Below are 11,282 nucleotides of genomic sequence, written 5' to 3' on the forward strand. Positions count from 1 at the left end.
TCTAAAATAACATGAGCATCAAATGTGATGACTTCAGTCAGCTACAGTAGCAATCTTAAAAATAAATATTCCTTATTGACATTGATGGTTCCATGAAGAACCTTTAACATCCATGGAACCTTTCTGAGGTTCTTTACAGTGGAAAACGTTCTTTAGATTATTAACCCTCAAGCGTCCTTCATATAGTAGCAGCCCTTATTTGGTCATCCGTGGACAAATTTGGGCACAAAGGTCTCAGGTGTGATCCCCAATTTATTTTAATAAATGTCATATCACTATCTTCGATAAAATAAAAACTAAAAAAAAAAAAAAAAAAAAAGCTTTTTTTTCTGATTTTTGGGGTATCTTTGAATTTATTTACCTCTAAAAGTACCATATTTTTATGTGAAATATGCTTGTTTTATGTTATATTTAATATTTCATTTACTTTCATAAAACAAAACTCCAGCAAGTTCAGAAACCTAAACATTTGGTGACTTCTGGTGACATATGATGGTATATAAATAGCAAAATAGCAAAAATATCAATAGCCATTATATGTCAGTATACTGTAAAACATTTTCAGTTGGTTAAACTTAGAAATGAAAGTTCACCTGCTGCCTTGTGAGTTAACTCAACTTGAAGATAACCTTTGTTTCATCTCAAAAATAGGCAACACAACACATTACTTTAAGTTAAAATTTAAACTCGAAGTAATGCATTGCATTGTCTTGAGTATTTGTGAGTTGAAACAAAGGTTATCTTCAAGTTGAGTTAACTCACATTTTTAAGGCAGCAGGTGAACTTTCATTTCTAAGTTTAACCAGCTGAAAATGTTTTTAGGTTAAAACATTTTTTATTTATTTTTATTTGCTTACAGACTAATCTGTCTCCTACTTTGTCTTTTTCTTATAGCATGGTCAGAGTAAACATTTATTTCTAACAAAAAACATCAAGTTTCAATAACTCAAAAAAGTACCAAACACGTAAGAATAAACAATAAACCTAACAACAACTTTAGGCTTAAAATGTTCTTCACACTAAGAAAAAATGTTTCTGATCACTGAAAGGGTCTTTTGGGAACCAGAAATGGTTCTTCTATGGCATCACTGTTAAAACACCCTTTTTTTTAGTAAAAACGCTTCATCTCAGCATAGCAAATTAACCGTTTAATATGTTCAATAACAGTACTTTGTCAAGACAGTATAATGCCAACAACTAATCTAAAGCACTTAAGAAAGTCAGCATTTAATGAAACCTGAATTCTGCCATTTTTCTTGGCTGGGGACTTTAAACACTTCAGCTTCATTTTAAACCCCTCCTCAAATAATAACTGTTCCCAGGTCAGCAGGACCTTCAGAAACGCCTCCTCTCATACTGAACTAACTGATCTGGATCCTATTACCCATCAGTGTATACTTACAAACAGTGAAACACTATGCACAAAGATGAAAGTTTCAGCTCTCCTCTCCCCAAAAGCATGAAATTCGGTCCAATCAGCAAGCAGTAAAGCAGTCGTTCATCATAACACCTCTGCAACAGTCTGTCAGTGTCTGATGCAAAGCAGACCTTCCATTAGATTTATCGAGCACTTGGCTTAGCGTTCCTCCCTTGGCCTTCTCTCTTACCTCCCTCTGTCCTTCTCCACATCTGTCCATCCATCATCTCGGTGGCCAGCGGAAGAGTATTAATCCCTCCACCCCATCCTTCACTCCTCTAGACTGATGAGAGGGAGGGCAGGAAATGGGAGAACTTTGGATTTTTCATAACATTTTTGTAGCACTGGAAAAGAAAAACTGTATCGCATTACACCAAACGTATGCACCTACGTTACATGCTACTCTGGGTTAGCTGCAGGTGTGTGTGTTAGTTGGTTGTCTGAGAGTGTATCGTGATATTGGGACAAATTAAGTCATTTTTTTTTGTGTAGTACTGTTCTAGCGCCTTTCGTCTTCAAAAACAGCTGTATAACTATATTAACTGTATCAAGTTGATATCCATTGGAGCGATGGCATACATTTAGCACCTGTTTTAAGACACGTAGAGCTTTATGTAGGTCATGCTAGTTGAAGTTTCCAGATCCAATTGGACCCTTATGGTTATGTCTGTAAATTAATAAGACAAAACTCAAGTGTAAATCATGCCATTTCACTGCATGTTAAAAGAGCTGAATGTAATGGGTTTGAATATGTGGAAGTGTGAAAGGTGTTGCCAAATCTGCGATATTCCCACAGAATTGGGTAACTTTTAAGTTGTTGCATAATGTAAAAAAAATTTCCAGCAGGTTGATTTCCACCCTCATACGTACGATTTCGGTGCTTCAACACCCCCAGACGTTCAAATTCAGTGGAGAACTCAGCTGCCCAAGATCGCATTGGGCTATTTTTGGGCTACTTTTGACTGGCCATTGGACTACTTTTGTTGCACAGACCTGGCAACCCTAAATGTAAGTAGCCGCATTTCCACTGTCACTTCCAGGGCTTGATCAGGCTTCATCTGGGCTTCAACGGGGCCAACATCCAGGGGTTTTGGGCCCACCAAATACCTTGGTCAAAAGCGTGCCAACTGGGGCTTGAGGAGTGGACATGAACAAAGGGCGTCAGGATACGTGCAACACTGCTGCTCATTTCCCATGTTATTATATCAGGCTAGCAGCTAACTTCAAAAATTAAGACATTTTAAACAATTTTCAGTTCAAAACTCACTTTCAGACACCAGCGAGTGTTTAAAATAACTTCCAATTGTGATCCGATGGGGATTCTGATCACCATATGAGGCAAAAACATACTTATATGCAATGTTAAAGGCTACTTATGCTAACCATTGCATTAATGGAAAATTCCAGAGACTGCTTGAAGAATGTAGATAAATCATATATGATTATAATCCTGTATTTATTTAGATTCATGTTTTATCTTTCTCTTCCCTGTGCCTTTGTTGATACCGGATTAATACGTCCACATAAGTCATAAAAAACATACACTCTGGTTAACTCGTATAATTCATAACTCCTGTTTTCTGCTCGTGAGCTCCCTCTGTCGCTCTGACTTAAAGTAAATAGTATAGTGAGACGGGAGAGATCATTCAAACCTCCAGTGTTGCCAATTGCTTTCAGTTGAAAGTAGCTAAAACTGGTCGCTAAATGTCGCTAGATGACGTCACACTGGCGAGTCCACTGATCTATATTAATATAAATATAGATCAGTGGGCGAGTCTCTGAATCTAGATAAGGTTTGTCCAAGAAGTTGCTAGATTTGTCACTAGGCTTTTGAAAAAAATCTCAAAAGGGGTGGGGAAGTCGCTAAATCTAGTGATAAAAGCGCTAAATTGGCAGCACTGCAAACCTCCCCAGATAGCATAATTTTGTGGAAAATAATAGAAATGCTCAGTCTGTGATGTACAAACCTGATTCCAAAAAAGTTGGGACGCCGGAAAAATTAAATGTACATATAAGAAACAGCTGGAGGACCAATTTGCAACTTATTAGGTCAACATGATTGGGTATAAAAAGAGCCTCTCAGAGTGGCAGTGTCTCTCAGAAGTCAAGATGGGCAGAGGATCACCAATTCCCCCAATGCTGCGGCGAAAAATAGTGGAGCAAAATCAGAAAGAAGTTTCTCAGAGAAAAATTGCAAAGAGTTTGAAGTTATCATCATCTACAGTGCATAATATCATCCAAAGATTCAGAGAATCTGGAACAATCTCTGTGCGTAAGGGTCAAGGCCGGAAAACCATACTGGATGCCCGTGATCTTCGGGCCCTTAGACGGCACTGCATCACATACAGGAATGCTACTGTAATGGAAATCACAACATGGGCTCAGGAATACTTCCAGAAAACATTGTCGGTGAACACAATCCACCGTGCCATTCGCCGTTGCCGGCTAAAACTCTATAGGTCAAAAAAGAAGCCATATCTAAACATGATCCCGAAGCGCAGGCGTTTTCTCTGGGCCAAGGCTCATTTAAAATGGACTGTGGCAAAGTGGAAAACTGTTCTGTGGTCAGACGAATTAAAATTTGAAGTTCTTTTTGGAAAACTGGGACGCCATGTCATCTGGACTAAAGAGGACAAGGACAACCCAAGTTGTTATCAGCGCTCAGTTCAGAAGCCTGCATCTCTGATGGTATGGGGTTGCATGAGTGCGTGTGGCATGGGCAGCTTACACATCTGGAAAGGCACCATCAATGCTGAAAGGTATATCCAAGTTCTAGAACAACATATGCTCCCATCCAGACATCGTCTCTTTCAGGGAAGACCTTGCATTTTCCAACATGACAACGCCAGACCACATACTGCATCAATTACAACATCATGGCTGCGTAGAAGAAGGATCCGGGTACTGAAATGGCCAGCCTGCAGTCCAGATCTTTCACCCATAGAAAACATTTGCCGCATCATAAAGAGGAAGATGCGACAAAGAAGACCTAAGACAGTTGAGCAACTAGAAGCCTGTATTAGACAAGAATGGGACAACATTCCTATTCCTAAACTTGAGCAACTTGTCTCCTCAGTCCCCAGACGTTTGCAGACTGTTATAAAAAGAAGAGGGGATGCCACACAGTGGTAAACATGGCCTTGTCCCAACTTTTTTGAGATGTGCTGATGCCATGAAATTTAAAATCAACTTATTTTTCCCTTAAAATGATACATTTTCTCAGTTTAAACATTTGATATGTCATCTATGTTGTATTCTGAATAAAATATTGAAATTTGAAACTTCCACATCATTGCATTCTGTTTTTATTCACAATTTGTACAGTGTCCCAACTTTTTTGGAATCGGGTTTGTAAACATATGATATTTTATCATTATTTTTCTAAATGTGTAACCCTTTGGAGTTAAAAGCCTTAATGGAGTTGTTTTGTGCATTCTTATGATAGTAAATAAATGGAAGCAGATACAACTGAAAACTCTTTTTATGCGAAATGGTCAATATCAGTTAAATTTAGCATGATTGATGTGCACTCCTGACACAAATTAATAAATTACTGTTACTGTAATGTTTTTTATTGTAAAACATTGGTCAAATATTGATGTTGGAATCTCAAGTCTTTAAGTAAAGACCAAACATTCACTTCTGTCATGTTCATTCTGCGATCTAGCTAGTTTTCAGTCAGCTGGTGAAATGGTGTGGTCATGTGACGTTGTTCTGTGGAGGCGTGTTAAGGGCGGGTTTTAGGGAACTGCTGCGGAGCTACTGGACCGACACTAGAAATGCAACTTGATTTTGGCCTTGGTGCTTGAGGTCCAAGGCTATTGGCCCAGCATGGCATACTGGCCAACAGTGGAAAAGGGCTAATGAGATTTCACTCCGTTTTCCCTTTTCAGTCTCTCTGATGGTAGAATCAAGAGTTTGACTGACAACAAACATTAGATTCATCCACTCTGAGGCGCCGCGAAAAAAAATGTTTTCAACTTATATAGTGATGGCCAATTTCAAAACACTGCTTTTGGAAGCTTCGGAGCATAATGAATCAGCATGTTGAATCATCTGTTCAGAGCGCTAAAGTCACGTGATTTCAGCAGTTTGACACGCGATCCGAATCATGATTCGATACAAAAGATTCATAACGCTCCGAAGCTTCCTGAATCAGTGTTTTGAAATCGGCCTTCACTATGTAAGATGTTATTTTGTTTTTTTGGCGCACCAAAAATATTCTCGTTGCTTTATAATATTAATATTGAACCACTGTACTCACATGAACCGATTTAAATATGTTTTTAGTGCATTAATGGATCTTGAGAGAGGAAATGTCATTGCTCCCTATGGAGGCCGAACTGAGTCATCGGATTTCATCAAAAATATCTTAATTTGTGTTCTGAAGATTAACAAAGGTCTTATGGGTGTGGAACAGCGGGTGAGTAATTAATGACAGAATTTTTGTGTGAACTAACCCTTTAATTACAAATGAAAAGTCACATTTGCACATGAATCCATATTGAGATCTGGGATTGAACCATAGGGTCTTAAAAATGAAGACACCAAATGTTTGTTAATAATTAGAATCTAAAAGGATATTGAGATATCTTACAGAGATACAGGCACGCAAACTTGGGAAAAGGGAAAATTTATTGCACTCAGAAAGGAATGTTATAAGCAATTGTCTTTAAGAGGGAAACAAGATACATTTCAAGTTTCAACATTATTTGTTCTTCAGACATTCCTCTTTAAAAGAAAAAAGTATCAGCTGTATGCAAAGTGACTCACATTTGGTTTTTGGCCACTTAAAATGTGTGCAATTTACCAATTTATTCACATTGAGACCCCCATATCTGTGGGACTGAAACATATAGAGCCTTCAAAATGTAGATACCCAAAGAAAAGTTTGTTAAGAACCAACATCTAAAAGGATATCAAAAGATCTTTAATACTTCTTGCGTTACATGCATGTAAACTTTGGGGAAAAGCCCCCGAAAACAGCTTTTCCCCATTTTTGAACTATCACTGTTGGCATATAATGAAACAAAGATAGCTAAAGTCAACAGATTTTACTAATAGAGCTACCAAACTCTGCGTAAAAAAATAAAATAATGATGCTGCCATCTTTATAAAGTCATTTTTACACCCCTCTAATTTGGCTCCAAATCTCAGGTGAAAATTGTCATAGTGGATTACTCTGTAAATATACATCTGTGACATTTCATATTTTGGCTTTAATCACTATTTATGTTTGTCTTTCTTCAGAAGAAAAAAAAACCAAACTCACACATTTTAGTTAGGAACGTTTCTGACATTTGGTTGATTTGACATGGAATTATCTATAAATATTACATTTATACCCAATTTTTTGAGTGTAAATGAAGCAATTGCTTTGTTAACACTTTATTTTATAGTGTTTTTGTTACATGTTACATGTACTTACTGCAATAACAACATTAAATTATATAGAATTACAAGCAACTAACCCTAAAACAATCTTACACAGAGTTAAGATTATGATTAGAAGTATTTTTACATGTTTTCTGCAATTAAAGATAATTCCAATCAAAGCAGAAAGATTTGCAAGATAAGCCATACCAAAATCTTTTCTCTTCATTTCTCTCTTTCACTCATTCCCTGCCTCTCCCCCCGGAGTGACAGGTAGATTAAGGGGTGTGATAGATGCCCCTCTCTCTATCTGCTTCTCTCCATCTCCTCCCTCTCTCCCTCTATCTATCATGGGCCCTGCTGTAATTGCGGTTGTGTCGGGCTGGCACTGCAAGCCACCATCCATCTCTTTAATAACAAACAGTCAGGGAAACGGATGGCGCTCGGGCTCGGAGTTAATCTCCATCTGCAAGAAGACCATCGGAGGGAGTGGGGGAGAGATTGAGGGAGCTGAGGATGAAGAGGAAGACAGACTTAGGCTTCTGGGGAAAGAAAGGAAAGTCTGCCATGGTTTCTTTGCTTCCAAATGTGGTGAAATACCAGAACAACCGGAAAAACAAACAAGAATAAATTCAGAAGAAGAAAAGGGGAAAATAGTGACCCTTGAACAAATCTTCTAATCTCTATTTAAACTACACTCTAAAAAATTTTAATTTCCAATTTTGGGTTCATTTTAAGCAAGCAATACAGTCATTTTTAAACAATAGTTGAGTTAAATAAAACTATCCAGCAGGCTGGACAAACATTTAACCCAACCACTGGGTTAAAACAACACAATCGCTAGGTTTGTCCATTTTCAACCCAACTTGAGTTGTTTTTAACCCAACATTTTTTAATGGCTGAATGGCATTTTTGCTGGCTGGGATACTAGGGTGTTGCATACTGGCCCAAGTCAAAAGAGCCCATCCCGACGTCTCTGTGGTCTCGTTTCTTGTTTCAACCATTTTATGTGACATTCTGGTCTCTCCTGAAATGTGTAGTGATTTTTTATCTTTTTTTTTTTTGCCAGTATTGACATCCATCAGGGGGAAACTGTAAGCCTCATCTCAACGTAACGGGCCACGTCTCGTCAACAAGCCCCACAATTTAAGATATCATTCATGTTCATTCATGCCCTAAGTATGAGCAACAGTCATAGCAAACACCAATCAATAATACTAATCATTTATAGTGACTCGTTCTGTTTTAAAATAATTTAGAAAAATATTCAGCTTTATTGTACTTTGGGAACATCTACAAGAGGAGGTAAGCATTTAAAAGAAAACAGAGTTCAGGCGGAGGGTAAACTCATATATGGGACAGATAAGAGGCCTGATGAGAAAGATCGAAAAAGTGAAATAATATTTATGGGTGCTGGGCCAGACGACACAGTAACCGGAGAGGAACGTGCTCATAAAAAAGCACTCTCTCCCTCTCTCGTTTTACGCCCCTCGTTGGCCGTTGATGACGGACTTCTCTTTGATGCTCAGCACTAACCTGCTGCATGTCAGCGGTGTCATCCCAGCACAGGTACACCGAAAAACAACATTTCCACATTCAAGTATCATGTTTACTGGCTTTGTGGTATTTATGAGGTACTCTATGTTCTTTGAAGAATAGCATGGTATTACCATGGTACATGTTGGCCGATATTTTAAGATTTAACATGTGCACCTGTCCAGTTAGTATAGTGGTGGTCCCCTTGTCTCGGTTCTGAAAACTAAGAAAAGTCTTGTCACTGGACAATGCCACATCAAAAACACCACGATTTATTAAATGTTAATAACATCTGCTAATGCTTTGGTGTGTCCTCTTTATTTTCTTTTAAAGCCTGTACCGTAGAAAGAGAATTTACCCTGTAAAAAATGCCCAAGTTGGGTTGAAAATGGACAAATCTAGCAAAATTGAGTTGTTTTAACCCAGCGGTTGGGTTAAATGTTTGCCTAACATGCCGGACAGTTTTATTTAACTCAACTATTGTTTAAAAATGACTATAGTCTGGCTTAAAATGAACATAAAATAGGTTGGAAATTAAAAATCAGACACATAATTACTAGAGGCAACAATAATAATCAAAAGATGAACATTTATTAATAAGCAATTTAATAAATGTTTATTGTTTAATTGCACTCTAAAAAGTGCTGGGTTAAAAACAACTCAAGTTGGGTTAAACCCAGTGAATGGGTTGTTTTAACCCAGCGGTTGGGTTAAATGTTTGACCCAACCAGCAGGGCAGTTTTATTTAACTCAACTATTGTTTAAAAATTACTATATTGCTCGCTTAAAATGAACTCAAAGTATGTTAGAAATTAAGATTTTATTAATATGTTTAATAAATGAACATTTATTAATAAGTTTAATGAATAATAAATAAAAACAATAAACATTTATAAAATTGCTTATTAATAAATGTTCATCTTTTGATTATTAGTGTTGCATCTATTAATTATGTGTCTGATTTTTAATTTCCAGCATATTTTGGGTTCATTTTAAGCCAGATATATAGTAATTTTTAAACAATAGTTGGGTTAAATAAAACTGCCCAGCACGTTTTTCAACCCAACTCAGCATTTTGTAAATTTGTTCCTCACAAAAAAGTGTTTATTGTTTGTAAACATGAAAGCAGCAATTAATTGCTATTTGAATCAATTAATTGAGCAGATTCTTGGTAACACTTTAGTTTTGGGTCCAATTCTCACTAATAACTAGTTGCTTAGACTCTAAAAAAAATGCTGGGTTGTTTCAAATATGGACAAACCCAACTGTTGGGTTAAAAAAAAAAATAATTAAAAAATTAAGCCAGCAGTTGGTCTTTGTCCATTTTTGACCCAAATTTGGGTTGAAGCAACACAGCATTTATTTTAGAGTGTATTAGTATGCATATTAGGATATTGGCTATTTATTAATACTTATAAAGCACATATTAATGCCTTATTCTGCATGACCATATTCTACATCCCTTAATACTTCCCAATACCTAAACTTAACAACCTTACTAACTATTAATAAGAGTAGTTAGGGGTTTATTGAGGGAAAAGTCATAGTTAAAAGTCAAAATTGGATCCTAATCTAAAGTGTGAACAGCTTCGTTCATTCAGAGCCACTCACAAGTGAGGAATGCTGCAACAAAAGCGATTCATCCTATATAGAGACACAGTCAGTATGTTTATTTATATATTTATATTTAATATCGAGCTACAGTCTTTTTTTGCGCAGTCTTCATCTGTTGTTTATGACACAATGCCTAATCAAATATTTGAAGGATTAAAAGCATGTCGCGCATCACTTCTGTATTTCGGAGGATGCACACAATGCCAAGACCAACCGTAATTTGATTAATACGAACACATGCTACAATCTCATCTAGGTCTGACTTTGCAAAAAAAGTTTACAGTGCATTTTAAAAGACAAATTGCCTGAGTCTGACTGGAATCAAACCACAGACATTCTGTGTAACACGAGAAGCGCCTTAAGGACTATAAACATGCCTAATAATAAGCATAAAAAGGCACCAAAAATGACCGAGAGATCCTGACCCGAGGATCTGGGGTGAACGGACACCAGAGAACGACTCCCTCAGGGATACACAGCGCTCACAGCAGCAGATATTGATCCTGGTGTCAAAGGTCAGGCCTGAGAGACTGCGTGAGGTTGCTGGGATGTTAATTTGTGAGGTCAGTTCTTTAGCATACACTGTAAACGTAGGAAAGGCTGTAAGATCAGTAAGTAAGTAAAACTTTATCATTCAATACGTTTTGTTTTGTATGAATTACTGCTGTCTTGTCTAACATGACCCAATGTCTCTCACATGGCACACACATGACAAATACTGTGACAAATGCCCCAGAACAAACATTCACATTTTGAGAGGAAGTGACAAACAGCCACATTAAACAAAAAAATCACACTAGCCTGCCTCACACCACAACACTAATGAGCTTATTCTCTAAACACAACCTGCCCTCACTTTCACTCCCACAAAAACACACAATTAATGCTAAAAACTAAACCATTGTGTGTGTTTTTAGTCTTGTGTAAGATGTGGGCTATACTTTTCATATAGACCTGCTATAGCAACAATAAAGGTTTTCAACAAAGAGGCTATTTCACACAGTAGTTAAAAATGATTTTATCAGGGCAGCATATCAGACAATAGCTATTATTATTCATCTAAACTATTTACAAAATTATAGCATTGCAGATGTTGTGTTAGCAACGCGTTACAAGTGGAAATATCCGATTAAAGGTCGCATTCAAAAGGCGTTGCTCCTTTGAGAGCCTTTACAATCACTGTTGTTCCGCTGTTAATGCCTTTATTTAGCTATGATCATCTCTGTTGGCCAATGCCCTCCCATGGTGTTGAAAGGCCGCAGATCGCCAGGTCCTCTGCCTCGCTTGTGTCATGCCGCCCACCGCCCACCGTGCGCGTCGGTCCGGCCGCAGAGCGCTGGAG

The sequence above is a fragment of the Megalobrama amblycephala genome, linkage group LG16 (assembly GCF_018812025.1).
Source record: "Megalobrama amblycephala isolate DHTTF-2021 linkage group LG16, ASM1881202v1, whole genome shotgun sequence".
NCBI lineage: Eukaryota > Metazoa > Chordata > Actinopteri > Cypriniformes > Xenocyprididae > Megalobrama > Megalobrama amblycephala.